This window comes from Lepidochelys kempii, chromosome 1, assembly GCF_965140285.1.
Source record: "Lepidochelys kempii isolate rLepKem1 chromosome 1, rLepKem1.hap1, whole genome shotgun sequence".
In the NCBI taxonomy this organism is placed as follows: domain Eukaryota; kingdom Metazoa; phylum Chordata; order Testudines; family Cheloniidae; genus Lepidochelys; species Lepidochelys kempii.
The window spans coordinates 71,485,400-71,501,677 of record NC_136380.1 but is presented as its reverse complement, the minus strand read 5'-3'; the positions used below and the strand labels follow the sequence as shown (position 1 = coordinate 71,501,677).

The 16,278-nt window shown below is 38.1% G+C and overlaps 1 long non-coding RNA gene across 2 annotated transcripts; it reads right to left on the bottom strand.

The window, feature by feature from the left end:
• Positions 1-1,078: 1,078 nt before the first annotated feature.
• On the bottom strand, positions 1,079-15,949 carry LOC144930109 (uncharacterized). Of its 2 annotated transcripts, none has more exons than XR_013635194.1 (3): positions 15,900-15,949; positions 11,652-11,762; positions 1,079-1,118 (listed from the first exon to the last, which is right to left on the bottom strand). It is a non-coding gene; the product is annotated as an uncharacterized LOC144930109 (long non-coding RNA). The 2 variants fall into 2 exon arrangements; XR_013635193.1 differs by lacking the exon at positions 1,079-1,118 and adding an exon at positions 3,579-3,652.
• Between the last annotated feature and the right edge of the window lie 329 nt (positions 15,950-16,278).

Sequence of the window (16,278 nt, the reverse complement as noted above, 5' to 3'; positions counted from 1 at the left end):
CCGAATGTGAAAAAATATTTTGTTTAGATTTTCGTGACTGAAAACCTAACATATTTGGCAAAATCTTTTTTTTTTCAAAAGAAAAAGTTTTTGTTTGGCAGAAACTGCATTTTTGTTGAAAAAACCTTGATAGAAAATTTTCAAGCATCTCTGTTGCTAAGTGAAATCCTATCACATTCAGTATACAAGCCAGATAATATGTTATGTTAAATATGGCAGGTAGGATTTTCTTGACATTGATCTAACTCTGTTACCATTGAAGTCAATGGTTAAACTCCCTTGGACTTCAGTAAGAACGATATCCCAGCTCTCCTACTATTTCATCTCTTCTTTCCCTTTTGCAGCCAGCCCTGGTGACTGCCCTCTCCTCCTCAGTTACACCTATGGAATACTCCTCCCCCCAGTTCTCTTGGTACCTCTCTTTCCCCTGATATTCCTGGGAAGATGCTCTCTTCAGCTCCACTAATGTTGTCTGATGGTTATCTAAATTTAACACCGTACCCTTCTGTTCCCTCACAATCCTTAGTGGTTGCCACACATCATTTTATTCCCTATTTTCACCCACCTGGTAGCTCCTTGGAAAGGAGAAGCTTAGGTGAGCTTCTAAGTAAACTTTTCTAGGAGAGGACAGACATGCCCAGGGCTGGCTGGAAAATCAGGCAGAAAGCACATCTTGTTACCTACGTGTTATGTTAAGATTACAGGGCTTCTGATTCCCAAACACTCAATCTCAGTGCCATTTTCCAGGTTCTTACATGCAGTTCATTAGCTAATGTAGTTGTAAAAGGCAATATAAGTGTTACATATCTTATTTATTATTAATAATTCAGATAACCCTGTTAGCTCCACTAAGCTCTACAATATACCGAGTTTTAAAATGTGTAACTTTACAAAGAGGATAATTTGTTAGGAATTCTTCTGCAAGATGCTGAGAGACAGTGCAATTCTGCCTCAGAGAACCCCTTCATTTGATGAGTGAAAAATCCATTATCTCAACTGTGAGTGATTGTATTATGAAAAGAATATCAAGAAAATAAATCGAGAGCATACTCATCTTTTTTTTCCTTCAGAAAACTGGTATCGCCTTTTGCACTGTTTTATCCATGCGTTTTCACACCCTAATAAAAATAATCCTATTTAAAAAAAATAATCACCTTCAGCTTGTAATATAAACTTCAAATAAGGGCAATTTGACACACATAATGTTGACAAGAGTTTTGTACAGCACAATTCTTAAATACAGTGAGTTGTACAGACACTTAGTCTCCTTAAGTGTGGGAGAAAGGAGCCAAACATTGAAGCATCATTCATCTCATTTGGAACCAAAAACAAGTTAGCCAAGTCAACCCTATTGAGTTTTCTGTAGGAGTTCTGACATATAAGCCCAAGTTCTGCCCTCAGTTGCACCTAGGAAATATTTAAGTGGAGTTGCTTTCGTGTGAGTCAGGGCGTAAATTGGCCCATAGAAACATATAAAAGGTGATGTAAACTCCATACTGGATTAAAGCTCATCAGAAAACAGATAAGTGGTTGCAGAAAGCAACTCACTAATTTGCCATATGCAATGTTGTAGCCATGTTGGTGCCAAGATATTAGAGAGACAAGGTGGGTGACATAATATCCTTTATTGGACCAGACTTCTTCTTCAGGTCAGCTCCCTCTGAAGTCAATGAAAGTTGCTATCACTTATGCCACAATTGAATTTTACCCCCAAAGAGAGTGAAATGGTGCAGATGTAGTTAAAGCATGATGGAGAATGAGCTGCTTTAGTTTATATATTCTTGCTGGGTCTATTTTCTTATTTCAGTACACCTTATGTTCCCAGCACATATTACAAATTATGCACCATTAATGTCAACAGGGCAGCTGAATTAAGTCACCCATAAGATGTGCATGCTTTGCATGCCCAGTGAATGCTGCATTGGTGAAAGGTACACTGCCTTGCCATTTACAGCTGTGTGCTGAACACCTTATACCTAATGGCCCCAATATTTAGGAAGGCTTTGCCTCATCTTCAGATTTTGTAAACAGTTATTACCACGTTTTGTTCTGCTTTAGACACCTAACAATCTGATTTGTGGGAGTAGTAGTTGGTTCATTAAATCCTACAAAAATGAAGAATTCTTCTGCAGCTCAGTTTTAGTGGATAAATAGACTCGGCAGAATTCAATTTTTATTTTTGTAATAATTTTGTCAAATATCAATGTTTATTTTAAAGCATTTTTTGAATTTGTATCAACTTAAATTTTCACAGCTGTTGGCAATTAGGGGGTATGTCAGAAAATAAGCATTTAATGATAGATGTTGAGATTAAAAAATAGTTTTACAATGATTAAAGCATGAATTGTTAACATAACATCTCAAAGTATACAACATAAACATTCTTAAATCAAACTCTAAATTCTTAAGCTGTATTTTTCTTACTTTGCCTATGTGTAAATTTTTATTATTATCAATGGGAATTATATATATAGTTTGTGTGGTTAAATTGATGTTTACCAACACTTATCGATAAAAGCTAAACCTTCCAAACCTATATATAACTTACTCCTGTGCTTCCCAAACTGAGCACCATGTATCCCTTGGGGAGCCACAAAGGGCTAATAAGGGAGCAATGAGTGTTTGGGGAAACATAATCGGATTTGCCTTTGTCAAGGTTCCTCCCCCACTCTGAACTCTAGGGTACAGATGTGGGGACCTGCATGAAAAACCTCCTAAGCTTATCTTTACCATCTTAGGTCAAAACTTCCCCAAGGTATAAAATATTCCACCCTTTGTCCTTGGATTGGCCGCTACCACCACCAAATTAATACTGGTTACTGGGGAAGAGCTGTTTGGACGCGTCTTCCCCCCCCAAAATACTTCCCAAAACCTTTCACCCCACTTCCTGGAAAAGGTTTGGTAAAAAGCCTCACCAATTTGCCTAGGTGACCACAGACCCAGACCCTTGGATCTGAGAACAATGAAAAAACATTCAGTTTTCTTACAAGAAGACTTTTAATAAAAATAGAAGTAAATAGAAATAAAGAAATCCCCCCTGTAAAATCAGGATGGTAGATACCTTACAGGGTAATTAGATTCAAAAACATAGAGAACCCCTCTAGGCAAAACCTTAAGTTACAAAAAAGATACACAGACAGAAATAGTTATTCTATTCAGCACAGTTCTTTTCTCAGCCATTTAAAGAAATCATAATCTAACATGTACCTAGCTAGATTACTTACTAAAAGTTCTAAGACTCCATTCCTGGTCTATCCCCGACCAAGACAGAATATAGACAGACCCACAGACCCTTTGTTTCTCTCCCTCCTCCCAGCTTTTGAAAGTATCTTGTCTCCTCATTGGTCATTTTGGTCAGGTGCCAGCAAGGTTACCTTTAGCTTCTTAACCCTTTACAGGTGAGAGGAGCTTTCCCCTGGCCAGGAGGGATTTCAAAGGGGTTTACCCTTCCCTTTATATTTATGACAGCCTTTTTCTGACAAAGACTATTAAAGTAAGCTTAAAAATCACCTTCATCTTATCCACGTGTCTTATGTTGTTGCTGCTGCTGCTGTTCCAAAAAGAGCCCTCAATAAAGAGACTTTCTTCTGGGGGAAGCACCAGCACTAGCAGATAGGGGCAGTGGACTGAGGGAAAGACAGGTGTGTCTTGTCTGTACAATAGAGCATATTTTTATGAAGTATTAAGCCTACATGTGCAAACATTCAGCTGAAGATGATGCTTTTAATAAAGTTAAACAGAAAAGGAAAGAATTGGATGATAGTTACATTGTTTGCATTTTCATGTCTCGGTATTACTGTGGAAAGTCCACAGCCACAATTTATCGTTTGTTTTCAACATTAGTAAACAAAAATATGTGACTAAGGAAACTACACCAGTATTTCAAAACCAAACCCCTACAATTCATAAAAAGTGTGACTTTTTTTCTCTTTGGAAACAAGAAGAATTAATATTGTAAAAAAGATCATGTCGAAAGAAGCAACTGTCCTCAAAAAGCCTTAGAAGCATCTTATGCTATGGCCTTGTGCATTGCAAAATGCAAAGAAGCATACACCATTGGTCAGACCCTCAGCAGCAATAGACACATGTAGAATTCTGACTGGGGAACATGCAACCATAGCACTGAAAACCATCCTTATGTAAAATAACAACATCCACAATGAACTGATGACCTAGGAGAGAAAATCCAGAACCAGTTCATAAAACAAGTTAAGATGAGTCAGTATTTAACACTGCAACTTGATGAATCCCCAGGCTTGGACAACATGGCTTAGTTTCTGTGTTACGTGAGATTTGTCAAAACAGGTAAAAGTTTTAAATTAAACTATTTTTTTTATTTCCACAATGTTTACTTCACATTTGAGCCAATGATTGACGATGCTTACTTTGAATCTCAGTGTCTAAAAAGTCCAGACATTTCTAAAAGAATATTTGACCAATAAGCAATCCCTTTAATGTCTGTCAACCAGTCCTGTTCCCACCCATGATAATAGCAAAACTCCTGTTTTTACTGATATCAGAGGGAGCAGCATTCAGCCTTTACCATTCATTTGATTCTTTGATTTCTTTCCCAGAGGGAGCAAGGATATATAAAAAAAATGCTAGGCCTAGAGTTGGTTGAGGATGTTCTGTCAGAAAATCATTCCAATGGAAAATGAAGTTTCCACAAAAATCAATTTTTTTTGGCTGGAAAATTTCAATTTTGCCAAAATGTTTTGATTTTCGATCACGAAAATCAAAATAAAATATATTGTTTTATGTTACACCAACCCAAGTCAGAATATTGTATTGTATTGAAGTGAAAAATAATATATCACATTTTAAATAAGTTAAAACCCCATTAAACTGCAATTCCCTAACATAGCCTTATGGGTTCTATAGTTCGGTTCACCATTGTCTCCTATTAGCTTGACTCCTTGTTGTTCTACATCTCCCACAATGCAATGTGGATCCAGCTGACCAAGCTGTGTGGTACTTGCGGGAGTTATAAGATTCTGGGTTTATCATAGAAATATAGTTCATTCTTGGAGCCTGTTGTCCCCATTCTCACATTCAAACTAGGTTCTCCGGTTGGACTAAATCTCCCATGATACACCCAGAGTCATATAACTTCTCCATGCATCACAAAACTCAGTCAGCTGAGGACATATTGCACTGTGGGAGATCATGTCCTCTTTTGGGTTGGGCTCCCTAGAAACTATGGGGGCCAGAACTACAACTCCTATAGGGCAAGATAAACAATTTAATGCTGAATTGACTCAACTTTCAGATCAATTCAACAAAATAAAATGAAATATTTACATTTTAGGAATGTCAACATATTTTGTTTCAACTGAAAACGACAAAATGAAATGTTTTGACATTTCCAAATTGAAATGTCTTGGATTTTCTATTTCACAAAAAATATATATAAAATTTCAACTTTTCATCCACTTTTGAGATGAAAATAAATGTTGAAATGTCAGAATTTCCTACAGGATGGAAATTCCTAATTTCACTCAGCGTCTGTCTAGGATAGTGGTTCTCAAATCTGGTCCACTGCTTGTTCAGTGAAAGCCCCTGGCGGGCCGGCCCGTTTGCTTACCTGCTGTGTCGGCAGGTTTGGCCGATCACGGCTCCCACTGGCCACGTTTCACTGCTCCAGGACAATGCGGGCTGCAGAGGGACATGCTGGCCACCCTTCCAGCAGCCCCCATTGGCCTGGAGCGGCAAACCGCAGCCAGTGGGAGCCGCAATCAGCAGAACCTGCAGACGCAACAGGTAAACAAACCAGCCCGGCACGCCAGGGGCTTTCCTTGAACAAGCGGTGGACCAGAATTGAGAACCACTGGTCTAGGACATTCCTCTCCTCTAATTTCTTTTGCAAGATGTGTTCCAGGCTTGGAATGAATAACAAAGGTTCATATGAGCATTCCGAATCTCTACCAATTGCCTTTCTCTTCTGCTGTTGAGAGGCAGTAATTCAGTTTGGCTGGAGATGCTATGTACACTGTTTGCCACTGATTTAGTTTAATCACACAGGGCAAAATTTTCAAATGGACACAAGTGACCTAGGAACTTAAGTCCCATAGAAAATCAATGGGATGTAGGCTCCTAAGTTGCTTCAGTGCTTTTGAAAATGTTAGAGGACGCAATTATTTTTTTCCTATGAAAACAGAAAATATCCAATTAGTGTATATCCAGTCACACCTCTGTCTAATTAATTAAATGTTTATGAACAGCAGTTCTTTACAGAGGAGTAGGCCAAATTTGGGGTGGCAATTATTTACTTGTGTGCTGTATTCATGTATGTGGGGGGAGATAACAAATATTCCATTCTGAATTATCTTGTCCACTCAGCTTACCAGAGAACAGTCTGAGAAAGCAAACCAACAATGAAGCTGATCTTAAAATTAAGATTTCTAGTACAACAGAACTAAATGTTCATAACACCTAGCTATACTATTGTATGTGAAGTGACAAATGTTATAATGCAATTAGGCAGGAGGACAGTCTGAAGAATCACCAAATTCCTGCACTGAGTTTATTTTAAAGCTAACCTTTACCTTGGTTTAAGCACAGAAGATTACATGAACCTAGAGCTCAATACAGCAGTGTAACCACCAGCAGCTCTCAAGCACTCTTTTCACATAGCTCTGCTTCCAGACCAAGTAAAACTAGTTAAACACCTGTAGAACCAGAATACAGGATGCAACAATGAATCTCCTTTAGCACTAGCCTCATAGAGGTATAGTAAGCTAGTTCACATAGATTGTAGCCTATTCCCTGTGCCTACTGTTACACTGGCAAACCAGGTGACAGCTCATGCCAAAATCCTCATGTCTCAACTGAACACACACAAGTACACAGCTGGAATCAGTCAGGCTCACCTGTATGTTAGTATTGTTAAAACAGGTATCAGAATAATAAGAATAGGTTTAGTATTTATATTTTATTGAATACTCGTGAGTTGCTGTGTCCATTCATGTCAGGTATAACACCTGCATCCCATATTGTAAGATAATATTTGAGTGGATGTACTGTGAGCCACTGTGACTTGGCAAATAACCAGACAGGACAGAGACATTAACTAGTGTGAAGTACTGATCCCCAACAGAAAGTGTTACATCCTGCCCAACAAGGACTATTGTGGGACATTAAAAAGGACAAAATATGTTGATTGTTCTGTCCTTCCCTGCCCTGTGAAGATGAATCATGCAAGTGGATTACTGCTGTCAGCTGAGTTTGCAGCACAGAGCACAAGGGAGGAGGGGAATAAAAACCCCTAGCAAGAAGGAACTCTATCTCTATGATGTTTGGACTTGGGGGTGGGAGGTGGCACAAGGTTTATTAAGCAAAAACGAGATCATCAGTGCTTAGATTGAGTTAGCCCTAAAGGATATATAGAGTTTACTTATTATAGAAGCTTCTGTTATTTTTTGCAATTTAAGATTGTAATTTATTGTGTATATATATTTACCTTCTTTAAACTTGTAAATAACTCTCATGTCTTTTTCCTACAAATAAATCTTTATACAGTTCATTATAAGGCTGGCTACAAGCTTTGGTGTAAGATCTATGGTACAATTGACCTGGGCTAAGTGACTGGTCCTTTGGGACTAGGAGTAAGCTGAATATTGATGTAAGGGACCATCAATCACAATGGTATGCTCACCTGAGTCATGAGATAGATCAGGGGGACTGTCTGTGACTCCCTGTTTAGGCTCGTTTACTGCCTGAGGTGTTTACCCTTGATTATTGGTTAGTAAAATCAAGTATAGAACTCACAATCAATTTGGGGTTTCTGCCTTGCTACCTAACAGTCTTCCCTGAGGTTGGTATTCATGTTCTTGAATCACTGGCAGCTTCGCACATCCAGTATGAGATAGTTAACCCTTTGATTACAGGATCAACACACTATGCAAAGCACATACAAAATTTACTCAGTACATGGGCCAAACACAAGCAACCCTCTTTTTTCATATATATAAGTGAAACTTATGGCAAATGTGACCTCAGCATGTAAATACTGACATGAAAACAATCAAAAATATTATTTTAGAAAACAAGTACAGGCACAAGAACTACCGGGTATACATATGATTTTGTGTGTACAGTTTATCACTCTAAAAAAAGCTTTTAAAAGCTTGCATGAAAACAATTATTTTCATTAATACTACATGTTTACATGCACCAGTAATGAGCCTAGTTTTCAGTACTGCAGCTTGGTGAGTTACATAAATGGATTCTTGAAGGTTAGGAAACATTACCAGAAGCAAAGAAGGGGGGAGAGAGGGGAAACTGGAAAAGAGCTAGAAATAGTAGAAAACGGAAAAAAAAGAAAACTAAGGATACTTAAGGAAATGGATGATATTGACAACACTTGGTAGGTAAGTTTCATGAGTTAAAATGATATTGTGTTGAAGGTCTTAGGAGAAGACTAAGGTCTACATTGCCCGCAGGATCGACAGGCAGCGATCAATCCAATGGGGACAGATTTATCACGACTAATCTAGAAACAATAAATTGACTGCCGAGTGCTCTCCCATTGACTCTGGTACTCCACCGGAGCGAGAGGCTCAGGCGGAGTCGACGGGGGAGCGTCAGATGTCAACTCACCGCAGTGATCTAAGTCGGTTGACTTCAGTGAGCTGTAGCTCACGAAAGCTTATGCTCAAATAAATTGGTTAGTCTCTAAGGTGTCACAAGTACTCCTTTTCTTTTTTTGACTTCAGCTGTGTTATTCACGTAGCTGAAGTTGCATAACTTAGATCAATCACTGCCCCAGTGCAGACCAGACCTAATTCATGCACATTGTTACTTGACAAAGCAATCCTCTTTGTGAGTGTTGTGGATATCTCCCACATAAAAGGAGAAGGTCCCTAGTCCTAACAATAATAGAGTTCTTTTAAAGAAGATTTTGCTATTACTCCTAATCTAGGAGTATCTTCATTTAAATCTAATAGGTACTATTTAGCAAAGCAATTTAGTTCTCAAATAATTTTGCATGTGGGGACCAAATCTCCATGGAACATTTTTCCACATAAAAGCCACAGGTAGCTGTGATCAGTTCTATGCCAATTTGATGTGGTCCTCTAGTTCCTGGCAGGTTGTTAATGACACCTCTTTTGCTGTGTATGTTTTGTGCATGCTAAGAGTAAGGAGTTTTTGATCTCACAATATTGTGGGAGTTAACATGGTGTCCTTTTTTCCCTCTCGTTTAAATAATCACTCTCAGCACAGGAATATCATCCACAAAGAGTCTGGGATACCGTTGGACTCTAAACCACCTGGGTAATAGATGTAACCAGTAATAAGCCACAATCTTTCTGTTTTGTTACTTGTAATGTTCTCGTTCAAACTCATCCCTGGTGTCACTCCATTGAAATTATACCAGGAATGAATTTAGTTCATCATTTTCTCCCAGGGGGTCGCTAAAGCATTCCAATTTTACTTATTTTGTCCATATCATCTTACAAATCATAAATTAAATCCTTTTATCTCCCTGAAAATCATTCTGTATTCCTTCTCTAAAATTGTTTTATCTCTTTAAAGTAACAGTGGAACTTGGTGCACAAGATCATACACCACCTCACTTTGTGACTCAGGAAGATAATTGTTGTTTAAATGCTTCAACAATGGGAAAGACAGTAGGCCTGTTGAGAATAAGCAACTAATAGTTTCAAATACTGGCATAGAAAGCAAATGTAGCAATATTTAAAACCTAAGGCATCTGAAAATGTTGCATTAGTATAGATAAGTATATTTTGTAAATTGTAATTATTAGCTAAATATCTGCATGTGTTTGTCCAAGAGGCTCTTCCTTTAAATTACTTTTCTTAAAGTTGCTACTAAAAGAAATTCTACACATTGTAATGATTTCACAGAATACTTTATTCAATTAGTACTGCATTAAAATTTGGATAAATACTATCACTCTATTATCTTCACACAGAAAACAATGTCTGGAGCAATTTATTGGCTTTATTTATATAAAGCTTACTAGGAAAAGAAATGGCCTGAACAGTAAACTTTCTTTAAAGGAGGAAGTCCACTACTGAATCTGCACAATCTTTTCACAGGGAAATTTCTTTTGGGGAGGAGTAGATTCCTTAGTTCAGGCAGCAACGAGACACTCTGATACCAGACTCAGGAGTGAAGCATAAAAACCTTTGGATAATGAGATAAGCAGATAATGCCATTTGCAATATTTCTGACAGTACGCTGATTAGGTTGGCACCTTTGTAACATTATGCCAATACTGTTTTCATGATCCATTTTTGGTATCTGTCACTGAGAGAACTGAGATATTTTGCCACAGGAGAACAATATAACCCCAATTTATTAAGGACCTGATCCAAATACAACTCAAGCCAATCAAAAGACTCCTACTGATTTCAATATGATTTATATCAGGTCCTTAATGTCCCACTGTTCCCACCAGTATATTTTCAGTACATGCTGTTTTAAGGTGCTCAGCACTATACAACATGAACTCTAGTTACGCTCTGTAGAACAATATTAAACTTTTATTACTTGATTTCATTGACCCCCAACCCTTCTTATGACCTTTGATCTTTCCTAGTGTCCTATTCTGTGTTAAGGAAGTGCAAATTTGAAGAGATAGAGAAGTTTGACATGGAAAATTGTTTTTTAAAGAAACACTTCCTAGTTTCTCTTGGGAGAAAGGAGGAGCTAGTGCAGTGGTGGGCAACCTGCGGCCTGTGGGGCTGCACGTGCCCGTCAGGGTAATCACTGGCAGGCAGTGAGACAGTGTTTACATTGACTGGCCACAGACATGGCCGCCCACAGCTCCCAGTAGCCGCGATTTGCTGTTCCCAGCCAATGGGAGCTGCGGGAAGTGGTGCGGGCTTTCCCACAGCTTCCATGTACTAGGAAGCAATGGTACACACAGAACAAGACACTGTGGCTAGAGTTGTCTGCCACTCATAAGAAATTGGTTGTTTTGTTTTGTTTTAACTGCAAAAAGATGACTCCCTCATCTTAGAACAAATATCACAACTAATGTCCTAACTAACTGGCCACTTATATCAACTTCTCCCTTTCCCCCAGATAAGATGGACTCTCCAAAGGCCTTAACCTTTTATGAAAATATTATTATTTTTCATTATTATTATTCATTTTAATTTCATATAGATGTTATGATTTAAGTTCCTTACTGCATTTTTGCTACATATTATCAACTTCCTCAGCAGACTGAAACAAAAAGGCACTGAAACCTGTTTCCCTACTTAATATGAATCTGAAACCTTTCTTGTCAAGTATGTTTGTATTTAGTATTGTTTTCACTACGTCAGAAGAAATAAAACGATATAAGCAACTCCATTAAAAATAAATGTATTTTTGCAGATGGAGCTGATATTAAACAAGATCTTAGAGGAGACTGTGTCACATCCTGTTGGATTAATTTAAATAAAGTACCAACACTTCATTTAACCAAAATTTAATTAATTATTATATTACTTTCCATTGTGTAATGAGATTATTCTAAAAGGCTTCAGTAATTGGAAGCTAAAAATGCTGACAAAGGTAAAGAGCGAAAGAGAGAGAGAAACACACACACACACACACACAAATGACTAATATATCATACAGGCCCTGAATAAAAGCCATCACATTTACAAAAGATGCCTTTTCCCTTCTTTTACTACCTTTGCCTCACTGCTAATTTTGATCAGAGTATCACTCTGGAGTTCTCCTCCGTCTTGTTGCTGCTCCATTATTTTTTTCTTCACCATCTTGATGAACAGCAGGTCTCCTACCTATAAAGATGCAAAATGTGGAAGTTTATGAATGACATCAGTTTATTTTTGTTGTATACATAATATATGTATATATAAAAATATTCTTCTTCATTCAGGGGCATTACGTAAATAATTTAAAATGTAAAGAAATGCATTATGATCTCCTTCCCTTACATCCTTGGTGCAATGGTGGATTGATGGCTTCGCCATAAAATTCAACCTATTGTAGACACTCTTATCTTAGGAAAAAATGGTGGAAACGATAAAGTAAACATTCATTACAGCACATGAGGATAGGTCTTAACTCCTAATAATTTTATGGGAACTTCGTGGGTAAATCCAAAAAGAAATAATTTTAGCTCAGTCCCTGTGCATCAAGATGTTGGAGTACATATGGTCTTCTGTCACAAAAGAAGACAGATGTTTAGAAGTTAGAACATGCAACTGGGAGTTAGGAAATATAAGATCTGCCACCAGATCACGATGTGAGTTTGAGCATATCACCTGAACTCCCTGGACCTCAATTTACCCTGAAGGCCTTGCAGGAGCCCGAGGCATAATTAACATTATGAACCAAAGTCTGTGAACAAAAGTAGGCCTGGCCTTGGCAGAATAGTAACACACCAGATATTGGTTAATCAAGTAAGCACATTCCTGACTGGAGAGGATGGTACAAGAACACACCAACCTCTCCAGAATCTATGACAGGTTTCAGAGTAGCAGCCATGTTAGTCTGTATTCGCAAAAAGAAAAGGAGTACTTGTGGCACCTTAGAGACTAACAAATTTATTTGAGCATAAGTTTTCATGAGATACAGCTCACTTAAGTGAGCTGTAGCTCATGAAAGCTTATGCTCAAATAAATTTGTTAGTCTCTAAGGTGCCACAAGTGCTCCTTTTCTTTTTCCAGAATCTATGTAAACAAATTCCTAAGAGATGGTACAGGGACACACAGACACATTATAAGATAAGGATGGGTTGACAGGATAATGGACGAGGATGTTTTGTTTGAACTAGTAAGTACAAGGGATAAGGGTAGTAACTAACAACATCTGAAATGCAATACATAACTTATTTTTATCAATGTATAAAAGGAGAAGCCACAGGAGGGGCATGTTTGAACTGGTCTAGGGGACAGCATCCTGATAAGTCGATTGAACTGGTACCTTGTTGCAGCCATACATATGTTAGTATCCTTGTAGCTCCTATGGGGTACTAATACCATACTTTGTCAACAATTAACCTGGCTGAGAGCCTTTGCCACCGAACCAAGTCCGTGGTCTCTCTTAATGAACAACCTTGAGGTCTGCTGAGTCTTCGAGCTGCATCTCTGCTAGTGCAGCTAATACCAGTGTTCCAAGAACAACAGCACTAGCAACAATCTGCAGTACTAACAACATACCCATTCATAAAATATATGTGAAAGTCTTTGTAGGTTGCTTTGAGATCCTTAATTAAAGGGGGCTATAAAATGCAAAGTATGTGTGAGGAGCTGCGGAAAAAAACAGGAGTTCCCAGAGGCAAGATGACTGATTCAGCACATTCAAAAGTGGAGAGATCCTTATTAGGAGTGCCTTGCCACAGCTCCCTCTACATCTAGGGAGCACAGGTTCACCACCTCTGCTGATCACAGCAACATTAATATGAAGAACTGTACGGTTCCTGGAATTTCCACATCACAGGAAATTTGTTTTCATTCAGAATTTGAATTTCCTGTGAAACCATTTTTTTGAAGTATTTTGGGTCAAGCTAAATGATCTCTTTTGATAAAATAGAAATGTTTAGCTTAGAGTTTTACTTTTTACTTTACATTATATTATAAGCTATAATCTATATTTCAAACAAAAAGCCCTGCTGAAATTAAACAAATTCAAAATGAAGAATTTTGATAATGTCAAAACTTTCTATTTTGACTTTTTCAGAATGAAATTTAATCTATTTCATGTTCCTGAAAAAAAAAAAAAAAATTGTAGTTTGGACAAAATGGTTGTTTTCCAGTTTGAAAACACTCCATTGCAACATTTTTTGACCAGTTCTAGTAATCTGGAGGGAGCAGCAAGGTGGTACCTCAAGTAAAACCGACTCAATCCATTTAGGGCTTGAAAAATCAAGCCATGAACACCAACTCCACCTGAAAGCTTGTTTGTGTTACCCAGTTCAGTTCCCAGAGCAACTGAGTTAATTGCTCCCAACAAAAAGTGCCTCTAAGCGAACAAGTGGTAGCATTCTAAACTAACTTAAGCTATTGAGAGATTCCAAGAAAAGCACCAACTTAAGCTTGAGCCATACATGGGAAAATAATATTTTTTCCCCACTTCTGATAAGAGATAGTTCCCCTTTTACTACTAGAGCTATGGTTAAACCAAACTGAAGCTTTTAGAAATCCATTCAGTTTATCAAATGCTGCTCATTTACTCAAGAAAGTAGTCCCCCTGAAGTCAATGAGATCACCTGGATGAATAAAGTGAGCAATGGTTGTCTAACTAATTATATCATTTAACATTTTTCTAAGGGTAGAAGACATGTTAAAGCTGATCAACTTCTCCATCTTAGCTTGTAGTTTAATAACATGAGGTTTGTTACTGTATCATAAATGAAAATGAGCATTTAACTACACAGAAACGGAATTCCTTCTGCTTTGGGTGGTTTCTTCTAGACTACAGGTTATTACAACAACAGCACATCCCTTTCCATATTAAATTATGCTTGCAAATAAAAATGTCAGAGGTTTTTACCACAGCCCCAGTAATAAATTCATGTTCTTTGTAACATCATTGCTACAGTGAAAGATGGAGCCAAAGCCTAAACCTCTAACTCTAGAGCTCTTGAAACTATTTAATGCATTAAGTTACCCAAAAAATTTAATCTTGTTTTTCTGTTCTCAAATCATTCTCAAATTTCTACTAAGATATCCATTATTTTCATGCAAGCACCATCAGTAAAACTCTCATGACCACATTTTGGTTTAAAGATCTCTGACTGTAACTTCAAAATGTTCAGTCACAAAACCGTAATTCAAAATTAACCAATAGCTACCTGGTGACCCTAGTCCTTCCAGTCACCATCTCTCATAAGCCTTGAAAGATTAAGGGCATCCCAGTGTCCAAACACTTCGGGATTTCTGCCTCCCTGGACCAGAATCCCCATTAGCCTCCTTCGCATGTAGATAGGAAAAGGAAATGCATCCTTGTGTAAGAGTTATAGGGCTTAGAGAGATAGAACTCTGCTCCCTCTACGGAGAAAAGAGGAAAAGTTCTGGGCAGCTTCATTGACATGAATATGCTGCTTACCCATAATTCCACATACAATTTTTTTTGTTTTAGATGGAATTTATGTATCTTCTAATTGTATGAATACTAGACTGTTTAACTGTAGGTATGAAAAAAAACATAGAAAGGGTTTGAGCTGTTTTCTGGAATTAGTGGGTTACCCTGAATGTACAGGTTGTGGACTCTGATTTGGAAATAGGATTTGTCAAGGTTCCTCCCCCACTCTGAATTCTAGGGTACAGATGTGGGGACCTGCATGAAAAACCTCCTAAGCTTATCTTTACCAGCTTAGGTCAAAACTTCCCCAAGGTACAAAATATTCCACCCTTTGTCCTTGGATTGGCCGCTACCACCACCAAACTAATACTGGTTACTGGGGAAGAGCTGTTTGGACGCGTCCTTCCCCCCAAAATACTTCCCAAAACCTTGCACCCCACTTCCTGGACAAGGTTTGGTAAAAAGCCTCACCAATTTGCCTAGGTGACTACAGACCCAGACCCTTGGATCTTAAGAACAATGAACAATCCTCCCAACACTTGCACCCCCCCTTTCCTGGGAAATGTTGGATAAAAAGCCTCACCAATTTGCATAGGTGACCACAGACCCAACCCCCTGGATCTGAGAACAATGAAAAAGCATTCAGTTTTCTTACAAGAAGACTTTTAATAAAAATAGAAGTAAATAGAAATAAAGAAATCCCCCCTGTAAAATCAGGATGGTAGATACCTTACAGGGTAATTAGATTCAAAAACAGAGAACCCCTCTAGCCAAAACCTTAAGTTACAAAAAAGATACACAGACAGAAATAGTTATTCTATTCAGCACAGTTCTTTTCTCAGCCATTTAAAGAAATCATAATCTAATACGTACCTAGCTAGATTACTTACTAAAAGTTCTAAGACTCTATTCCTGGTCTATCCCTGGCCAAGACAGAATATAGACAGACCCACAGACCCTTTGTTTCTCTCCCTCCTCCCAGCTTTTGAAAGTATCTTGTCTCCTCATTGGTCATTTTGGTCAGGTGCCAGCGAGGTTACCTTTAGCTTCTTAACCCTTTACAGGTGAGAGGAGCTTTCCCCTGGCCAGAAGGGATTTCAAAGGGGTTTACCCTTCCCTTTATATTTATGACAGGATTCAAGTTCAAAATGAGGCTAAAGGCTCTGTCCTTGAGATCAAGAGCTCTTGCACAGGAAGCAGGGACTCCATCCCAGGTTTCATTTTGTGTTATTATATGTAACTCAGTCCAGTTTTTCTCTGGGTTCCAAC